We start from the raw sequence: 19975 nt of genomic DNA, 5'->3' as shown, positions 1-19975 counted from the left end.
AGAAGAAAAATTACCTTTGTGGGTAATTTTATGTCATTGCACAGCTTGCTAATAAAGCTGTTTGTATTGTTTTATGTTAGAATATTGATCTGATCAAAATTTTCTATTAAAATGGCTATATTTCCAAATAGAATATTCAAGAAAAGTCCGTTGTGAGTGAGTTTCAATATTTCATAGAGAAGAAAGTGGTTTTTTCTGTTTTATTTTCAATTACAGTAAAACAAATGGCTTTTTTTATCACAGGGAATAAACTCCCTGCCCCAATGGCCTGGGGGAAAAAAAGTAATTGCTTTTATAAAAACTTTTTGTCTAACTGGGCTTTTAACTCTAAACTATCATGAAAATGCAAAATAAAGAGTTCTCAGTGTTAGTAAGAAAGAAAGAATCTGTCTCTGCTCTACTTGGACATACTGACATGCGCCCACTGCCAGTGGAAGAACAGCTGGATGAACCATTTTGAGTGAGACTATACTTCTTCAAAGGAGAGCACTGAAAGTTGTTATTGTTTTGTTCTGCTGGAAAAAGATCCCACAGATATTACTATTAGTAACGTTCTTAAAATGAGGACCTAAAGGTACTCTCTAAAGCCATTTTTAATTAATTTGATTAAAGAAGAGTAAATAAATATGGAAGAGTTCAGAGACCAGCAGTTCTTACTTGATGTCATGGAAAATGTGTTGACTAAGCATTTTTGAAAAGTCAGTCACATATTGGAAAGCAGTTCGTGTAATTCTAAGAGCAAAGGAAAATAAATATGTAGGCTTTGGAAAATAAAGACAATGGTTTAAAAGGATATGGCAACAAAAGAAAATTTCTCTTTCTCCAGCCAAACCCCTACCAGTGTTCACAGCTGTATTTCCAACCGCCAACATCAGTGGTCAGATGAAAAAATGTTGTGTGTATTATTTACAGTACTTTCTATTTGCTGTTCCTGTACTGAGCAAAAAACACAGTTTCAACCTATTGAAGTAACAGTATTGCTGAGCTAATTTACCATCTGTCAGTAAGTAGATGGAAACTACTCATGTCTGTTAGACATCTAAACCCAAAAATGAAGGGTTGTTGAAGCACGTGCCTAAAGTAATAAAAAAATATATGTGTAAAAAGTACAGAGCAGTATCTACATACCTTTGTTAGGAATGAGCTTATCTACTGTGCTGTGGCCCAAGATATAGTTTTTTCCTATATTAAGTATACTACTTTGTGACAAGTGAATGAGTTTGCAAATAAAGATGTTTCATAGGCTTTTGATCATTGCAAAAATACATGAAGCTTCTTTGAAGCTCCTGTGTTAGCTTACCATGCTGTAAACCTCTGGGAAAGGCTACGACTAAGGCATAGATAGTTTAATGCTTGATCTGGCCTCCAGGTTTCCAGTTAATGGTTTTGAGTGTAACTAAATGTATACAATAAAACAAACAGTTTGGGGTTTTTTGTTTGTTTGTTTCACAATTGGCACAGCACAATGCTATTTAAAGTGTGAAAAGAATTCTGCTGAAAGAAACTGTAAAGTGGCAGAACAGAGCTTTCCCCAGAGAGAGAATGTGCAATATCAAACATACAAACTGTAGAGTCCATTGAGTAAGAAAGAGTACAAGGAAAACTCATTTTGAAGAAGCAGAGATCAATATTTCCTACAGCAAATGCTAGCAAAAAGTAGCATCAAGAAGAAAGATGTTGTAACATTAAAAGAAACAAGATTTACTATATTACTTACGGCATAGAAAGGACTGAGGTATTTTTTTAAATGATTGGTGGAGTAAACTCAGGGCTATGAAAGATATGGCTGTACCAGCATCTTAATATAACATACAGATGAATATTAGTCTCACAATTTATCTTAGTTCACTTGCTCCAGAGTACAAAATAGATATACTGGTAATTAAATTAAACTTGTTTGTTTCTTTCTTTCAGTATTTGTTAGCTAGAAACCATTTTTTATGAGTTAGCAATAACAAGCATTGATTTGTGTGCCTTGTAATCTATTTGTTCTTACATGTGTCTCGCCCACACCCACCCATGCTCTCTGCTTCAAGTAATCACAATGCTACAGTGCTGGGGGGTAACACAATTAATTTTTAGCATGTAATCACTGAGAGGAGGTCATAATCCCTCACTTCTAACCAGCTGTTGTCACAATTTCACACTGACAATTCTGGCACAATGAATGAAATATATAAAAATTGGCCTCAACAAGAAATACTCCCCATTAAGTTACTCGATTATATAATATAGAGAGATTGATTTATGCCCTGTGCAGTACATATAGTTGTAGTCGATTTCACTTTAGACAAAAATGTTAAATGAACTAATTAAGGAATAAGCTCTAACCAGATGGGTTTGTTGCTGCATCAGTAAATACAGGCCAGTAATAAATGATCTGCAGATTCAGTTTTTAAACTATCTATGGATATTTATAATTTAATTGCCCTGCTAAAAGTACACCAAAATACCATATTAAATGCAAAGTATCTGATTCAGAAGAACTGCTGAAGTGTGTTGCAGTGTGTTAGTCTCATTATGCAAATGGAAGCCCCCGGGGGTCATTCAGAGGGCTAAAACTCTCCTTCCACCTGGAGTAACCTAAGATCCCTGCCAGAGGTAGGAGTGTATCAGAGTACCTGCTTTCCCATGGCTAAAGACTTAATAAAATCATGTTGCGTATTCTTCTAAAAGTGTCAAACTATGTTTTAGCAAACAGAGCTTGGATTTTGGTTCCATATAAAGAGATGAGGGGTAAAAAAATAAACATTTGTAAAGAGTTGTGGATGACTCTTTCAAAGTGAAGTCAATTTTGAGCTAATTATCTGAACAGATAACTGAAAAGTCTAACACAGGGGCACACACCTCAGCTGGCAATTCTGGTATGCAAGACCAAATCTTGGGTGGAAAAGTGAGGGTTTGGGTGGGCAGAGCTCTCCAGCTGCAGCAAGACTCAGTGGAGCTCCTCCTGCCATAGACCACGTGAAGAAGCTCTGAGAACTCTTTAGAACTAAGCATTTCTGACATGTTTATCTTAGGACTATTAAAGTCTTTTTAAAATACATAATCCTTTGGAGGGAGAATGGCTGAAATCACCACCCCTCACTTTTGGTCTGCTTTTAACTACAATTTCTTACTAACAATTCTGACACGAGAAATTAAATGTATAAGAATCATCCTACTTCCTATATTATAAGCAGGTGTTTGTTTCATGAAGTCCTTTTCACCAGTTTTTTCACTTGGTCATATTTCAGGATTCAGCCAAAAGGGAATTGTTTTCTCATTTTCTCTCTTCCTCATCTCTCTCTGCCCCCTCTGTTTATCTTTGCTCTTTTCTCTCCTCACTCACTTGCCTTGCTCATGCACTCTCATACGTGCTCTCACACTCTTGCTTTCTTGCTCTTACATGCTCTTGCTCTCTCTCTCCCTCCTGCTTACTTTCACCTCCCTTCTCACTTCCCTTTCCTTCTTCCTTCTCCTATCTTACTTTGTCTGAATTTCTGGCTGGGTGATTTTTATTGTATCATATGAAAATGAGAGATGAAAATGATAGTTTTGTGTTTGGTTCTAGAAGTATCAAAGCCCATAAAATAACCGTACAGAATTCTATATCAATGCTCAATCTCTGAAATAAAGAAAATGTCACTGTAGTCACAAAAACTTTGACTGTTCTTCATAAGATCACCTTAATACTGGAAGAAAAGTGAACTTCAGAGGTCATCTAGGCTGGTATCAACAGAGGACTTGGAAGATCAGGGTCAGAACTTACACTATGTCCTTTATTTAGACAACCCAAAGAATTGAAAGATTACATAGTACTACTTAGATACCACTAATATTTTATTATCTATCCGTTGATGTAAGGAAAGGTCCCAGGAGTCAGAGAGTGCTTGGAGCTCCTGCCAGCTACAGCAGGGAGGTCTTTATTAGTAAATGAGTCTGAAAGGGTCTCATCAGGACTATGGGCGTTTTACTGCAAGCATAATCTGAGGGTGGAGTGGGGTGTTGCTGTTGGTTCTTCCAAGCAGAATATAACACACCCTTAATGCACTGACACAGTATAGTTAGTTTTGGGTGAAGACAGTAATTTTCAGTAACATAATGTAACCTTACAGTATTAGATTCTTACTAAATGACATATATTTTTTCAGACATCAGCTTCTGCTTACCGCCTTTGTGACACTGAGAGAAAGTGATAGTTTACTAAGACTGAAGTATTTACCAGGGATGGTTGCAGCATTTAATCAATAGATGTTCCAACCTTGGCAAACTGTAAAAAAGAGCCCACTGGTGTAGGTGTCTTCTCATCCTGTTAACACGTGCAATGTCTGCCTCACTAATGTGGCAATTTAATTAGCAGAACTTTAACTACTAGAGCTGTGGAAACTTCACAGCCCCATCTTACAAACAAGCTCCCTTTTCCAAAATAAAACAAGCTCTTTGAATTGTCCTTACCTGGAAACCTCCTCTGTAAGTCCCACAGATTCTTTTATTATGTTTTCTCCCCCCTGGTTATTTTATGTCTTCTGCAGACTGAACGAAATCCTCACTGTTCCTTATCTTTTTTCTGATTCTACCTATCTTTCCTTCATTTCATTGGCTACTAGTTTCTCCTGTGTGTCTAGGAAGCCATTTAAAGGATCTTGCTCATGTTTGTACATCCTGAACATGGCCATATCAATATCCAGTGCAGGAAAAGAGGATTTTAAAAAAATCTGTTCTGTTTGTTTCTGTTGAGCAGGATTTCCTCCTACATCATGCTTCTGATTAGTCTCCAGATTTGGGAAGCGTGTAAAGCACTTCCTTATTTAACCTTATTTAGGAAAGCAGCTCAGCACACTTAAGCCCGATTCTTTTCAATGTTTAAGCGTCCTTCTGAGTTTAGACAAAGCCCATCTCCACAAAACCACTGGCATTTCAGAAAGATTATGTGATTTAAGCATAGAATAGTATAGGAATATTTTTATGATGCTGAGCTTAGCAGTGTTGAACTCCTGGATGCAGACAAAGCTTAGGGAGTTTCTACAGGTCTGGAGATGGTTCTCAATAGTTTGCATAGCTGCCAATGCTCCTAGTGGCAGGCGGATGGGAGATCCAGGGTGGAGCTGCAGAGAAAGAAGAGATATTTCACATACAGTGGTTCTTCTCTTTCAGTTTTGTGTGTGTCAAGGCTTGGATATTTTACGTATCCATGAACTTGATATTTTAGGAGTAGTGGCATACCTTTACTATATTGAGTTGATGTGTGTGTATTTTTCATCCTTTCAAGCACAAAGTGAAGCCTATACAGGTAGTCAGTGGCCTACTTTGATATTGAAAGTGATTTTTTTTTTTATTGTTTTCCCTAAACTATAGTAAAAGAGGTGTTATCTCCTTCATTCCCTTCATGCATTTTAAATTTAAACCCAAGACCATAGTATGTATCTGACAGCCTTAGGTGTGAAACAAAATCTATTTGAAACTGAAATTGAAATGAATCACTGAGGCAGGAAGCATTTATGAATATTTTCTTTTGGGGAAAAAGGAGTGTTGTCAGATTTAACATCTGTCATGTCACTTCTTTGAAAGAGATATACATCCTAACTTGTGATTTTGAGAGGATCTTGGTAGGTTAATTGTAAAATGCAGGTATTTGTTAAAGCAATTTCCTTGCTTATAAAAAGGGAAGAGGAGAGATATAAATCCTTCAGGGGATCAGAAAATCTTGAGGATGGTCTCTTTTTCTTTTTCGTTTTAGACAGAGAGTCTCTTTATGTAGAAAATAAGTTCCATAACATATGTAAAGGTGAAATGGTGACTGTTTGGGAGGATATTAGCTGACTAGGCACAGAACAGGAATTTAGTAAGGTGCAGCTAAGGTTTCTAATTTTAGAATCTGATTTTGCAAATGCTTCAGCATATACATAATTCTACTAACAACCAGAGAGGAAGGAAGCATAAAGTTTAAGCACATGCACATGTTCCTACAAGACCTTTTGTGCAATCTGTGAATGGATTTTTTCCACAAGACCTGATATAAATTGATGGTAGCAATTAAGCAGCTCAACTTTCTGTTTGGTTTGGGTTTTTTGGGTTTCTTTTTTTTTTTCTTTCTGAAGATAAAATTCCTTTTTTTGTTTGAGGCTGCAGAAAATCTTTCTGTAAAGAATTAGATATTTTTCCATATTATCTATTAAGCATCATTTCATAAGGACCCTTACCTCTTCTAGGGGACTTTTAAAATGCATTTAAAACTGACTTGGCCTTTCTTGTCCCTATTTCCTCTTGTTTGTAGCCTTGATTTTTTATTATAAGTGCTGTTAACTTTCAAGGCATGCTGTGACTGAATATTATCATCCACAAACCTGTATGGCTTTCACTGGGCTTTTTCTTATAGCGAGTCATTTCTCTATGGTTTTTTTCTCTTCCTGTGCTGAATACTGTTTCAGTATGCTGAGGCTCTATTATCTGTGACGTATTATAAAAGTACTGTTTATATGTGTATTCTGTAGCAACATCTTTGAAAGGAAAGAAAAATACTTTTCTAGAAGTGGGAGGGAAACAGATTACTTGAAAAAAACGGGCAGCTGTTTTCAACAATTTGATATCTTATTACGTATATATAAGACTTGTGCCTTACAAATGCATTTCTGAAAATCAGGAAAATGGCATTTCTTTTTAGGAAGTCTTACAAGTGAGTATCAGGAGCAACAATCACTCAACTGTGATCAAACGATGAGTAAATCGGGCTGGTAGCTGGAGAAATTCACTCAAACATGGCATAGAATAATGTCATGGTGATTTTAGGTTTGGACTTATTCCACCATGGCTGAAAATCAGAAAGCAAGAGAACTGACCAAATTTCTCATTTTACCACAAATTGACCCTAATAATATTTTGCATAAGAAAGCATTTCTCTTAACAAAAAAGAAACGTTTTCAAGGTATTAAAATCCACCTATGTGACCTTTCTGTGGAGTATGCTAAAAAATATGGCCTTATAAAATATTTTTAAGTGGTAACTAGGTTCTTTACCAAATTGAAGTGGCAATGCTGAAAGTCCTTTGAACATGTGCATTTCATAGTCATGGTAGGATTATGTAGCATGCATATTCCTGTATCAACACATCTCCTGCAGAGAAACTTTAAATTCGGCATTTAATTTATTTGATTTACTTGCTCGACACAGGCTCTGCATCAGAGGAGTTCAACCGAAGAGACTAGGCTTTCTCAGTCACCAGTGAAGAAAACCTTATTTAAACACACAATCCAATGAGTAATTAAATGATAATGGAGTACAGATACAACACAGGAAATTCATAGGATACAATGATACAAAATTTATGTAGTTAGAGATTATGTGGACACTAAATAAAATAACAATAGCTGATAGAAGAAAGAAGAGGTATTTAAATCCAAAACCAAAGGGTACTGTGGTGAACACTAATAAGGAAGTAATAATTTAGGAAAGAAAATCTTATTTGAATGCTTATAAGGTTGCAAGAAGGTTTTGGAGCATTGCAAATGGGAACTTCTGTGTGAGGGCAGTTCCATGCTGGAGGACCGCTTTGCAGAGCAATTTTTTAATATCTTAATCACAAAGAGAAAATTATGTGTGGCAATTAGATATGACTAAAATTATCTTATCATTACCCAAATTAGGTATAAGATTATACTAATTGGCTACTATGAAATTAAGATGGCTTTATAACCTTTTGCTCTTGGAAAGTCACAAACCATTTCAGCCTTCAAAATCTTAAATGTTTTCTTATTCTATTACCCTAACTGAATTCAAGTGTATTCCATGTATATATATGCCTTAGTTTATGGTGTTATTGTGGAAAAATAAACTTAAGATGTTGTATTACTACTAGCTATAGGTTTTAATCTGTGACTCTCATAAAATCACAGGACCAGGTGAATGAAGGGCAATGATATCCACTCAATTACGTGTGTACGCATGTGTGCATATATTCACCTTCAGAAACAACATAATCCCTTTGGTTTCATTTTTTTACAGGATTTAATTTACCTGAAATAAGGCATTCTCAATCTAAAAAACATATGTCTAGTAATATTTATTTATTAAATACTGTTTTAGTTGAATGGGTGTCACAAAGCTTGATGGATTTATTTCTGATTTGTAACTGAAAATAATTTGTATTTACTGTATTTACAGGAAAGTATTTCTGTTGTTTTCCTTACAATTTTATTTTAGGGCATTGTAACGTTTAAAGGAAAATAGGGTGTAACTTAGAAAGCTTAATTGACCAGCCTGCTGATACCACTGTTTAATCAGAAATGTGGGATGTTTATATTCAGTACAGTCTCTCTGCTGCATTTTAAATCCATTCTTCCATTTGGTTTGTGAGTTTTCCTGATTAGCTATGAATCATAGTTTTGTTTTGATTTGAATAAGGGTCACTGCCAAATAAATGTTTTTAATTCTGGGCTGGGAAGCTGCCTGAACAGCATAAGGGATGAATATGTCAGTTCAAAATGTCAATTCAAAATGTCTTTTCAATTTTATCTGCTTTTCTTTCTCTCTTTTTTTTTTTTTAATTTTGTTGAATTAGAGGGAAAGTGGTCTTGTTTATGTTAAGAAATATCATTCCAAATTTGTCTGAAAGGCCATACACAAGAGAAGCCATGGAGAACGATCATGTATCTCATTCAGGAATATCTAAGTGAATTCCCATGCACTGACCCTCTCTGCTAGCAGCAGGGATAATCTGTTGGATAGAAAGAGGTGTCTAGACCAACAAAGTGAGTTTGTATTATTATAGGCATACTTGCTTGGATGAATACTACGACCCTTTCCGTGCACTGGATGGTATTTGATTGTGTGTTTCATTTCACTGCAGTATCTTACTGTCTTCTTAGCAAAGTCTCTCCAGAAATAGAGTAGATTTAAGGAAAAAAAGAGAGTTTTTTTTTTGTTTGGTTTGTTTGTTTAGTTTATACATATATCTATATATTTTATAGAGAGAGAGATGGCAGTAGTGTCATTTATCATAAGGTAGTATCCTTTTTCTTTCTTTTTTTTTTTTAAATACCGTTAATGTTCAACATTACATTCATGTTTTAAAATGAAGATGACAGTTATTGTCCCTTAGAATTTCTAGTGGCAGAATTCTGTACTAGCTCCTTTATGTATTTGCCATGCAAAATATAAGGAAACATTTGGACACTGAAAGTTATGTAGCCTTGTGTACTTATTATTACGGTTCAGAAGTCAAGAGAAAATGGTGATGTTTTGCCATTTTGGAAGCATTTAAATCCAGGTGTTGTGGAAAAATAACTTAAAAATAAGGAAGTTGGTGGTACTTGAAGGCAAGCCAAATTTTGTGGTGGAAGGCTGACAAAATGCACAGCGTTTTGGGACAGAGGTTTAATACTATTTTTATAACACTTGTAAGACAGGTCCTATTACAAAAGACACTGTACAAATGTGTAATGAGAAACATGCTCTGCCCTGAGTGTCTTACAATTTAAATAAAGGAGTTTTCCTGGGTGTGGAGAATAAATAATTTATGCAGGATTATGCAGGATCATGCAGGAAGTAAGTGTCAAACCATGATAGAAAAGTCGCATTCAGCACTATTCAGGTAGTACCCATGAGTACCAGCAGGAGCGTGAAGCTCATTCTTGAGTGTTTTTGCAGGAAAAATCAACAAGCTATATGGTAATGCACTAATAAATGTGAGAAGGAGCCCAAGGTAATGGGTAGGATGTAAGCATATGAGATCTGCCTTTTGCATGTATGAGTATAGATGGTAAAAGTTTGTCTAATTCCTTTTAGACCTGCTCTCTGAGGCTTTGCCACTGTAACACAAGTACATGGAGAGGGGGGAAATGACCAGCAAGTGTTAATCTGCACATATGCAATTAGGTTTGTAAAATTTGTCTGAATTGGTGGACTGGGCTGGGCACCCACAAGTCCAGCACAGATCTAGAGTAGCTGGAGAAGCTCACAGTTCTGGGAAGAAATCCAAAACTTGAGTTCAGTGGTGGAAACTTAGACAGGAAAGGCCAAGTAAAAGCCCACAGGTTTGAAAATGTTGAATAATGTTATCACTATGCAAAGGTTTTCTTCTTTTTTTTCTTAGAATCAAACAAAAACTGATCAGTGCTCTCTAGGTATATATGTATTTTTAATAACTCCTTATCCTGCTACCCATTTTGAAGCAAAAACTAAACCATAAAACATAACAGAGGTGGGAAAAAAGAAATGTTTTAATGAAATGCATGACTTAACCTCAGCCAAAAGCCATACATCATAGGATGGTTTATTGTAGTAAGCAAATTAATATGGCAGTGAGCTTTCCAATTAGGGCACATATCAATTTATTTTTATGGAAATGTTGTATAGTTTATATTTTTAATACATTATGAAATGTAAGGGAGTCTACTACCTGGAACATAAAGCTTCTGAGGATCACACACATTACTTAACCCAGTTGTGCTAATAAACCTTTATATACTATGTTTTCCAGCTCAGCTCTTAGCACAGCCTCAGAAGCTCAACCTGCTTAAATTTATAGGAAAACAACAACAGCTTGAAGAAGAAAAATGTGGTGGTAAGGGGAGAAGGGAAAGAAAATGTTCCTGTTCTCCCCATTGAGAAGACAAATGATAAGAGACTCCCCCCCCCAACCCCACAGTATTCCCCTCCCTTTCTATAAGAAAAATTAGTCTTAAGAAAAAGAAATTCAAAGATCATAAAGCATGAAGAGAAAGAGGAATTGATCTTGGATACAAGATGGGATTGAGTTATAATATAACAAGTTACAGGTCTTTTCCTACTGAAAGGCAGAACCAATTGATTTATTATCATGACTCCCAGCTTGCATTTTTTTAGGAAGGAACTGTAGATGCTAGGTAGCACGTCTCCTTTGATTTACCACACTATGTCTTAATTACCAATGCTAGAAGTTCGTGGTAGTATTTTCCAACTTCAAAGGCTTCAACAGCTTAAACAGCATGAGTGGATCAGATTTGTAAGAATACAGTGACAATGATATGGTGTCTTCATATTTTAGAATTGTCAGTTCATTTTTTATTTATTGTACATCAAAGTGAAAATAAGCACACAGAAAAGATAATAGGTTTAGTCAGCACTCTCTTCTTTTGCTATCAGAGGAATTGAAAACATTCCCTTATTTCAAGAACTGCGATTCAGAGCTGCAGTCAAAGTATTTTTTTATTCTTATGGCAAAGGCAAATGATCTTAAGTTTCTATTCTAAATATCTTTGAGTCTTTCCCTACTTTTTTTGTGATTTACACCAGTATAACTCCAATAAAGTCTGCAACTATGCTGGGGCAAGTCTGTTGTAAGTGGAAGAAAATCTGGCCTGTGGGATACAGGATCCAGGGCATGGCATGGGGAATTTTACTTTTGTAGAGTCCAGTACAACAGATCATTTACATAGCTCTTTTAGTTTAAGAACGTAAATAGCCATTCCTAATAGCACTGCTATCTCATGGTGAGGTCAGAGACATGAGCAAATCTCTTTTAGTGGAATTGCTGACTGGATGTCAAGTTGTTTACTTGGTGCAGTGGTGAAACACAGCATAATGATGATACAGTAATGGCTCATGATCCATGCCAAACTGAAGCATCTTAACTGGTGGGGATGGCTAGAGTACTGAAGAATCTTTAATCATGCTGGGGATGACTAGAGGGTGATTACCCCGATTAAACGTGAATGTTGGTTTTAAAATAGCAATATCTGTAATGCTATAGCAATGTATTTTATATTGCAGTAGAGAATGGAGATGTATCCCAAATTCTTATATAAATTGTCTTAAATAATTATTTAGAAATGAAAATATATACAGCATGAGTTTATACCCTTCCATTTATTGAATCTAATAAGGATTCTTCTCTGTATTACCTTTTATTGTATGTTGAATTATCTTAAATTAGCATTACTGTTTATGAATGTTCTCCTGGAGACTTAAGAACTTGTTGGTTTTTCCTGCAATGAAAGATATATGAAAGGTCATTACATTTCTTGCTGGTTTATGAAACCCAGGCTATAATTAGTGCATCAGGTGAAAAATCTATTTTCATCATCCAGTGATTGTCAGAGGGGATGGGTTCAAATGTGTTTATCTCTGTACTATAATAAGGAACAAAAAATATTATTGCTTTTCCAAGTGGTCTGGCTGTGACAATAAATTAAAATAATCAATGTCAGCAGAGAAAACAAGAGGAAGATATTATGATGAAGCATATGAAAGTGAGAAAAGATATCTTGCATTGACATAATAATAAAATCATAATATCCTTATAAAATGATGGAGATTTTCTTGTCCAGAGCCTTTTCAAATCTTTCATGCTTGAAAAATGTTGAGAGTTTTAAGTAATATGTCTAATAGATCAGCATGTTAAGCACTGATTTGTTAGTACTATCTGCCAATACTGCCACTGCCAGGGCATTATTTTGTATATTGTAAATCTTGAACAGATGTACATCTTGATCACCTCAGCTATTTCAATGCCCTTTTCCTCAAAGGAAGTGGCACCAAGTTGTAATTACCTTTCCATTGTTCCTTATGGAGGAGTTTTGTTTCTTCCTTTTTTTTTTTTTAATTTAGGAATTGTTTAATTAATTTAAAACACCTACTGGTGCATAGTATTACAACACTTGTACAGTGCACTCTACTTGATCGAGACATGCTTAATCAGGAATCTGTTTAATCTTAGAGAACTGATCTCAAACTGAGGGCAATAACTGTTGCTTAATTGGAATAGTAGTTCTGTAAATAGAAGACATCCATCTTCAGTTTTGTCAGATTTGCATCCAAACTTTGCATCTCTGTGACACAGATTACACAGCTGAAAAAAGAAAAAGGCTGATTTATTTCAAGTGAAATAAATAGCATGTTCTGCTTTTTCTCCTATCTCCTTTGACCCTTACCTCCCTCAATTCTGTCTTGACTGCTCTTGTTTTTCTTCTATTTCTCTTCCTCTAATGCATACCTATTCCATAGACTTGAAGCACAATCTGAGTTTCTCAAGCATTACAGAGGAAGCATTGTGCAAGGATCTCAATGAGATTTTAGGCAAAGGAAGCAGAAGGAAAACCTCAAGCCTCCCATCTGTCTCTACAGCTGACTAATAATTCCCCTCACCCCCAATTAAGCTTCTTGCAGCCTACCTCCACTGTGTAATCCATGTTGTTTTCTTTTTCTCAGAGTCCAGAATGAATTCTTTATATATTTTCCATTTCCTGAAACTGGGGTTGTGAAGGTTACCAAAAGTCTGGTTATATCTGCATCATCCTTTTCATTACACTCCCCCACCCTGCCCCTTATCCATGGGAGGATGAATATTACTCTTCTGCCCTAGTGCTGGACCAGCAGCAGAACTCCTCAGCCTGCCTATTTGCTCAGGTGTCTTGGTTTGCCTATTCCCTGTCACTTTCTAACCTTTCTTGTGCTTAAGAAAGGCAAAGGCCCAGATAATCTGCTTTCTGTGGTGCAGATATCAGTGTTATGAATAAGGAGCAGTAGATAGTTGTATGACTGGACAATAGAATATTTATTATACTGAAGCGAAGTAAAAACCTTAGTTTTTAGTAAAAAAGGCCTAGACACCTTGATATAGAGATTCAGGCCTTTTTCCTTTTATATATTCAAGTGGACACTGAGTCTTTCTCAGACATGGTGTTCATGGCTGTGAGTAGTTTGCCCAATATGATAAATTCTGGCCAAAATTTTAGGGCCTAAGTTTTGCAAAATAGTCTTTGTAATGGATATTAGTTTTACAACACTGTAAATAGAGGACAGGGCTTTCTTTTTCATCAGTAGGGAATAAAGAAGGCAGTAAAGTTTCTTTTTTTGTGCTGCTGGGTCAAGGTTTGACTTAAACAATAACCAGTGAGAGGCAAGCGGTCACTGCATCTAATGGTGGTGGTATGAATTCACTTTCCTCTAGCTTTTGGTAACTTGTCTTAATAGGGGTCTGACCTCTGCTTTCACAGTGTCAAGCACAGTAGAAATAACAAACCATGAAAAAGTGAAGTTTCATGGCAGGATCTATTGGGGTTAAATTCTTCCAGCAACCTTTGAAAACTTGATTCTGTAGTAGTAGGAAGAAGCAGGATGTCCATGGCAATCAGTACAGTGATTGTGTCATACAAACTAGCAATAGAAGAATAGGTAACACTTTTGCTCTCAATTTTGTTCAAGGAAAATGGAGAGAGACCATGTGTGTGTGATCATTTGCATCGACTATTTTAGAATGTCTTTTGAAAAGACTTTGATGCAAAGTTTAATATTAATGAGAAACAAGATCTTAGTCTGTTACTGATATATCTCTTTTCCAGCTCTAGTTCAGTTTTTGCCTTATGAATACTGTGATATTAATCAAGTGGAAACAGATGGGAATAAATGCATGACTGCACTTTGCAACGGACACTATTCTGTCCTATTTAGCCCTCAATGAATGCAAAAGCTAATAGGAATTACTCTGTGCTGTACAGTGATGAGCCAAAGTATTGCTTGAGAAATTCAGGATCAAGATCCTTTCTTTCACTAACTTCAGTTTAGGTGATCCAAGATACAAGTCGTGAATATAATATTGTTTCTCTAATATATAGAAGTTATTTGAGACTTAATTAAGTCTTATAAAGCTCTTTACTCACCAGACAAAAGGCAATCCTTTTATTGAATGAAAGTGGTGTTAGTAAAAATTCATGCTCTTCCTGGAAAAAAGTGAGTAGATTTTTTAACATTGTAACCTGTTTGGGTATTCACGAGTCACAAAAGAATACATATAGTTGGAGGAGGTCTTGAGGCAAAATTAAAAAAATTGCTTTGGCAAGTATTCTTTAAAAAAATAAACAAATATGAAGAGAAAGTGTAGCGTTCGCTACATATCAAGGTGCCACGCTTAGATCACTGGTCGGCCCGGACCAGGGAAAGAGACAGATAACACACACAGTGTGAGCGCCAACTTCCGCCTTTTATTGCGCAGTTAATTCCTTTTATACTAACAAGGGGAGGCAGGATTACAGGTACATCACAAGGCTGCGACTAACCCTCTAACTTTCCGTGACATCGCGAGATCTTCCGAACGCCGAACCCTACAGAAAATTTCTTAACAAGTTACAAAGTTTTCTGATTTCTTAATGACTGTATAGACTCCTGTTATAAAGGATTCAGACTGCAGCCTAACCAAAGTGAAATATCCAGCATACAGCTCCTTCAGCTACATGCATGTACTACAGATCTGCTTACTCTGGAGTGAGAAAATGGATGTAATTTTGTTCAGCAGCCTCTTTAGTGAACAAAAAGAATTGTGGCTCAATTAATGTCTCTCTCTGAGTAGGATTAGGTTTTAATGTGTTTTCTTTCCACAAGGAAAGAGTTTTGGGAGGAAAGTGGGAAAGGACCAGCTACTGTGGCTAAACTGACACCAGCTATTTTACCACAAAGGGATCCCAGCGTAGACATAGCTCTGTTTTGGAGAGCTTTGGTGCAGCTCGGTACATTGTGACACTGTATAGTTTGTGGTAAGATAGATACAGGTTAAAAGACAGGGAAAGTGAGTTGGGAAGAACATGGGAAAGAATATTTAGGGCATACTAAGGGCATTTGTAGCACAAGGCATAATTGAGAGCATCCGTGTAGCTGTTCTGAACTTATCTGTACTACACTTTAAGATTTCAGCTTTTCAAGATGAGTCAGGATAAAATGTTATTTGGAAATTCAGTTATTTTTGTGGAGTAGAAAATTTTTTGCCATTCCTCATATGATCTTCAGTTTGGAAGTCTGCAGTTAAATCCAGTACTGTTTATGTCATCATAGTCTGTAAAGGCCCAATCTGAGATCAGGGCTCTCTTGGACAAAGTGATGTAGTATCAGCACCGCTATTAGCATATAAAAGAAAGCCCTGTTATGAAGAGCCATTGGGATTGTTCAAGCTGAGACAGAAGCTAAGCATCACAGAGGAGGGAAGAGGGAATAATAAGGTTGAGTGAGGCTCAGAACCCATGTGATCTGGCCCCTCTCAAATGATGTATCCTTTAAACTATTTCTTCTCTCAGTAGACCCTGCCTGCAAGAAACTGCAAGCTAACTATGAGAGGAAAAAAAATTATCTGTGTGTATGTGTATATCTACATACACAGGACCACACTTGAAAAGGAGCTGAGGAGGATTATTACTGATGAGAGAAGAAGATGGGGAGATTTGCTAAAGAATGTGGAGAAAGGCATCTGGTGTATGTGAATATGAAGGCTGTTCCAGATATGCAGCAAGACAAAAGGTGTGTGTGTAGAAAGGAAACCAAGGGAAGACTAAAGGGCAACCACTGGAGAGTAGGGCAAGAGGATAAAGTGTGGAGGAAAGGAATTTATGAAGTATTGTGACTGAAACCATGTATGTATTGCTCAGTGCTCCCCAAAGCAAGTATTACACAATGAACAATAAAGTGCAATAAAGTTCAAACAAAATGTATTCCATTGTTAGAGCAGTGCTGTAAACCACCTGAAATATTACAACTGTTACCTGTGGCATCATTGATGTTCTGGGATTATTTCATAAATCAGGCCCTAAAACATAATAGAGTGGAGAGGGTCAGTGCTTTCTATAAAGATAAGATTGAATTGTAAGAGAATTAATGATACCATCATTACAGCCTTTAATCTATTTTATACAGAACTGCTTCTCCTTTTATGAACAATTTGTCCTTTAGAGAATTCTCTAATATTTCTGAGTAAGCAAATTTTTGAAGTTTTCTTCTGAGTGTTTGAAATAAAGATCTTTTGGTTGGTCTCTTCCTGAGGAAAGAAATAAAATTTGTGACAGTTTCTTTAGTTTTATGCAGATTACACTGGGTACTCTGTGAGAGCAAGTAAATACATGAAGTTTCACTAAGGCCAGATTTAGCTATATGCACTGTGCTTCTGACTTTAAGCAAACCACATGGTCACCAGTCTAACTTGTATCCCTGCTACTAATGCCTGAGTAATTGCAGATGGAAAAATAGATATATATCCCTGGACATTTTGGAGAAACTAAGATTGAATAGCTAACTGCAGCAAGAAACAACAAAAAGAAATTGTTTCCCAAATGGGACATCTAACTTCTTTGTTGAGTGTCTTAATAGAGAATTTTAACATTTTTTATTGGTGTAGCTTTAGCTTTGCATAAGGGAAGAACTTCTGTTTTTCTTTTTTACCCATTAGGTCTTTGCTTTTTACTTTCATGCATTGCCCATTGGACCCACCTTCTCTTTCAGAAGTTTTTTGTGGTAATTACTCCTGTGTAAAGATGATGCCCAATCTAACAAAGCTAATGAAATCCTGCCCTTCAATCTAAACTGTAATCAGTCTATAACAAGCTCTCTTTTCCTGTGCTTCATTACTGTGACAAAATCTCTTTTTCATACCTCAGAATCATAAGGCAGAGTGGAAAAAAAATCATTTTCCATCACCAGGCATGCATGAAAGGGAGATGGGCTTAAGCATGCAGAATTGATTTATTTGCATTCTTCTATTGCCTTGGTTGCTGCATCTTTGAAAGAAGTTAATATCATATCTTTGATTTGGCCTCTGGAATGGCAGGCCCAGACAATCAAGCATGCTTATTACAGCAGACAAATAATCTAGACCAATGGAGTCCCAGAATGTATTTATTAATTTGGAAATGTGGCAGACTCGTAGCAAAAAGCATTTCGGAGTCTGTTAGCTGGACATGTGGCAGGCTTTGAGCAAAAAAAAAGCATTTCGGAATTGGTTAGCCTGCCCGACAAAGCTATCTGTATCTGCTCTTCTTAATGCTTGTGAATATCATCCTAACACCACCAGCCAGTTGCTCATAATGTTTCTCTTTTCCACTCGTTATTTTACTCTTCATATTTTTGTTTGTCTCCTGCTCTCCTGCAGGCTACTCACACAGTGAGAGTCATTGGTGTCAGCAGGGAGTGATGACATAACATAGGTTTCCTATTTGCTTTAACAGTACATAATTCTACTGTTAATCTAATATCTCACATAATTTACTACAAAACAAGGTTGCTTACTCAAATATCTCCCAGTCTGATTTCCTGGTTCAGCCCTCATCCTCAATCTCAGTAACACCTCTTTCAGCTCACACAGTGAAAAGTAGGAATGGACTGGTCTCTGTGGCGCTGGCGTGATTTTGTTCATTAAAATCTGATTCTGCAAAGGGGGTTCATTTTTTAAGAGAGCAAGTGAAAATCTGATATGCCAACATTCCTGCTGTTTGCTGATCCTGAAGAGGGACCTTGCCTTAACCATAGATTAAGAGTTTTCTGGTCTCAGAACAGGGAGTCCTTAGTGAAGTAAACACCATACCATATCTTGAGCTGATTATAATACCTATCTCCATTTTAGAGAATGGCAGTTGGAGGCAAAAGACATTTTTAAAAAGTGCCCAAAGTGACACTGGAAAATTAAGGCCCAGTCAAAACTGGAACCCAGCAGTTCAGTTGTTGTCTGTTTAGTCCCTCAATGGAGCATTAACAGACTTACTCCAAATGAGGGCCAGATTAGCTCCTGACCCCCTGAAACCCAGCTGTGGGCTTTGAGTTCATCTTTCTATCTTCTAAGACACTAAAAGGGGGGTGGGCTGGGGTGGGTGAAGAAAACCCTGACCTGAAGTGAATTTCCTTGTTCTTTTCTTTCTGAATTAGAGACTCAATGGATGAATTGAGTCCTTTTAACTTTTTTTTTTTTTATAAGGCAAACCTTTTCAGAGACACAGCAGTCAAAAATGCTTTAGAATCTGTGAATAAAAGAGTGTCCACATTTTTCTGCATCTGGTTTTGTATTAGATAGGTACACAGATTAAATGTTAAGCAGGAAACAGCAAAATGTAGTCAGGAGGTACAATAACCAGTAGCAAGTATCTCAGCTCAAGTGGAATATTGATCAGGCAATCAAGGAAGCTGCTCTCCTGCCTCTCAGTCTAGAACTTTGATACCCAATTCAGTGTTAAAACTGCCAGCCTGTCAGTGAATTCAGATTAAGAGTCTGCACTTCAAGAAAAGTAGTCCATAAATTAACTTCTAATGCTGATGATATTCAGAAAGAAAGAGGCTTTCATTGGCATTCATGGATCAGCACCTTTGGACTGGCAGACTTTTAACTTCCATTTGCCATCCAGCCCCACAAGCCACGATGAGTTTGTGAATTTAGTAATTGTAATACTTCAGAGAACTTTGCGAAAGAAGCTGAGTACAGTTACAATTTGGGGCAGTTAGCAAAAGGGAGAACAAACCAGCAACATGGCTTTTCTTTTGGTAAACACGCTTGTTAGAGGTGACCCCCAAGAAAGTCCATTACCATCAGTCATTATACACGTTTTGTAAAATTTGCCATATAATTAGTGTTGAAATGGGAAAATCACCGTTTTAAGGTCTTTGTTCTTTCAGAGGTAGACATGGAAATAAGAAAAGAGAACTGTGTACAAAGCTGTTGAGCGCAAATACCTGTCTGACTTTTGTCAGTCTGCCCTTCTTCACCTTAGTCTCATCTCTTTCCAGAATTAACTGTGAAAGTGAAGTAGAGCTATTTGTAGAAGCCATGTAATTCTTGTTCCATTAGATATTTTGAGTGGTCTTTTGGCAGAGAATATACAGAAATCCTGCTGTTGGTAACCACTGCAGTAACATCACAGGAAATGATCTATGTGGTAACATTTTAGTTTAACTTGTATGCTAATAAACTCCTGTATGTGTTCCCATAATTTCTGTAAAATTTAATTGAAAAAAAAGTAGTGAAATGCAAGGGCGATTACTTAAAAAAACAAAGACAAAACCAAAAAACTATTGTATACAACAGAGTAACATTTTTTTTCTAGCATTTCTAAAGCTACTTTTAAAATACAACGATAAAGAGTTGTAGTCGCACTTAATATTCTACAGGCAGGTTTAGAAGTTGGATGAAAATGCTTGTCATTTTCTACTATGTTTTGGAGGACCCTTCATAAGTACTTATGTGCAATTTGAACAAGGATTCTACATCTACATACCATAT

This window comes from Buteo buteo, chromosome 7, assembly GCF_964188355.1.
Source record: "Buteo buteo chromosome 7, bButBut1.hap1.1, whole genome shotgun sequence".
NCBI lineage: Eukaryota > Metazoa > Chordata > Aves > Accipitriformes > Accipitridae > Buteo > Buteo buteo.
Note: the sequence above shows the minus strand (reverse complement) of the source record.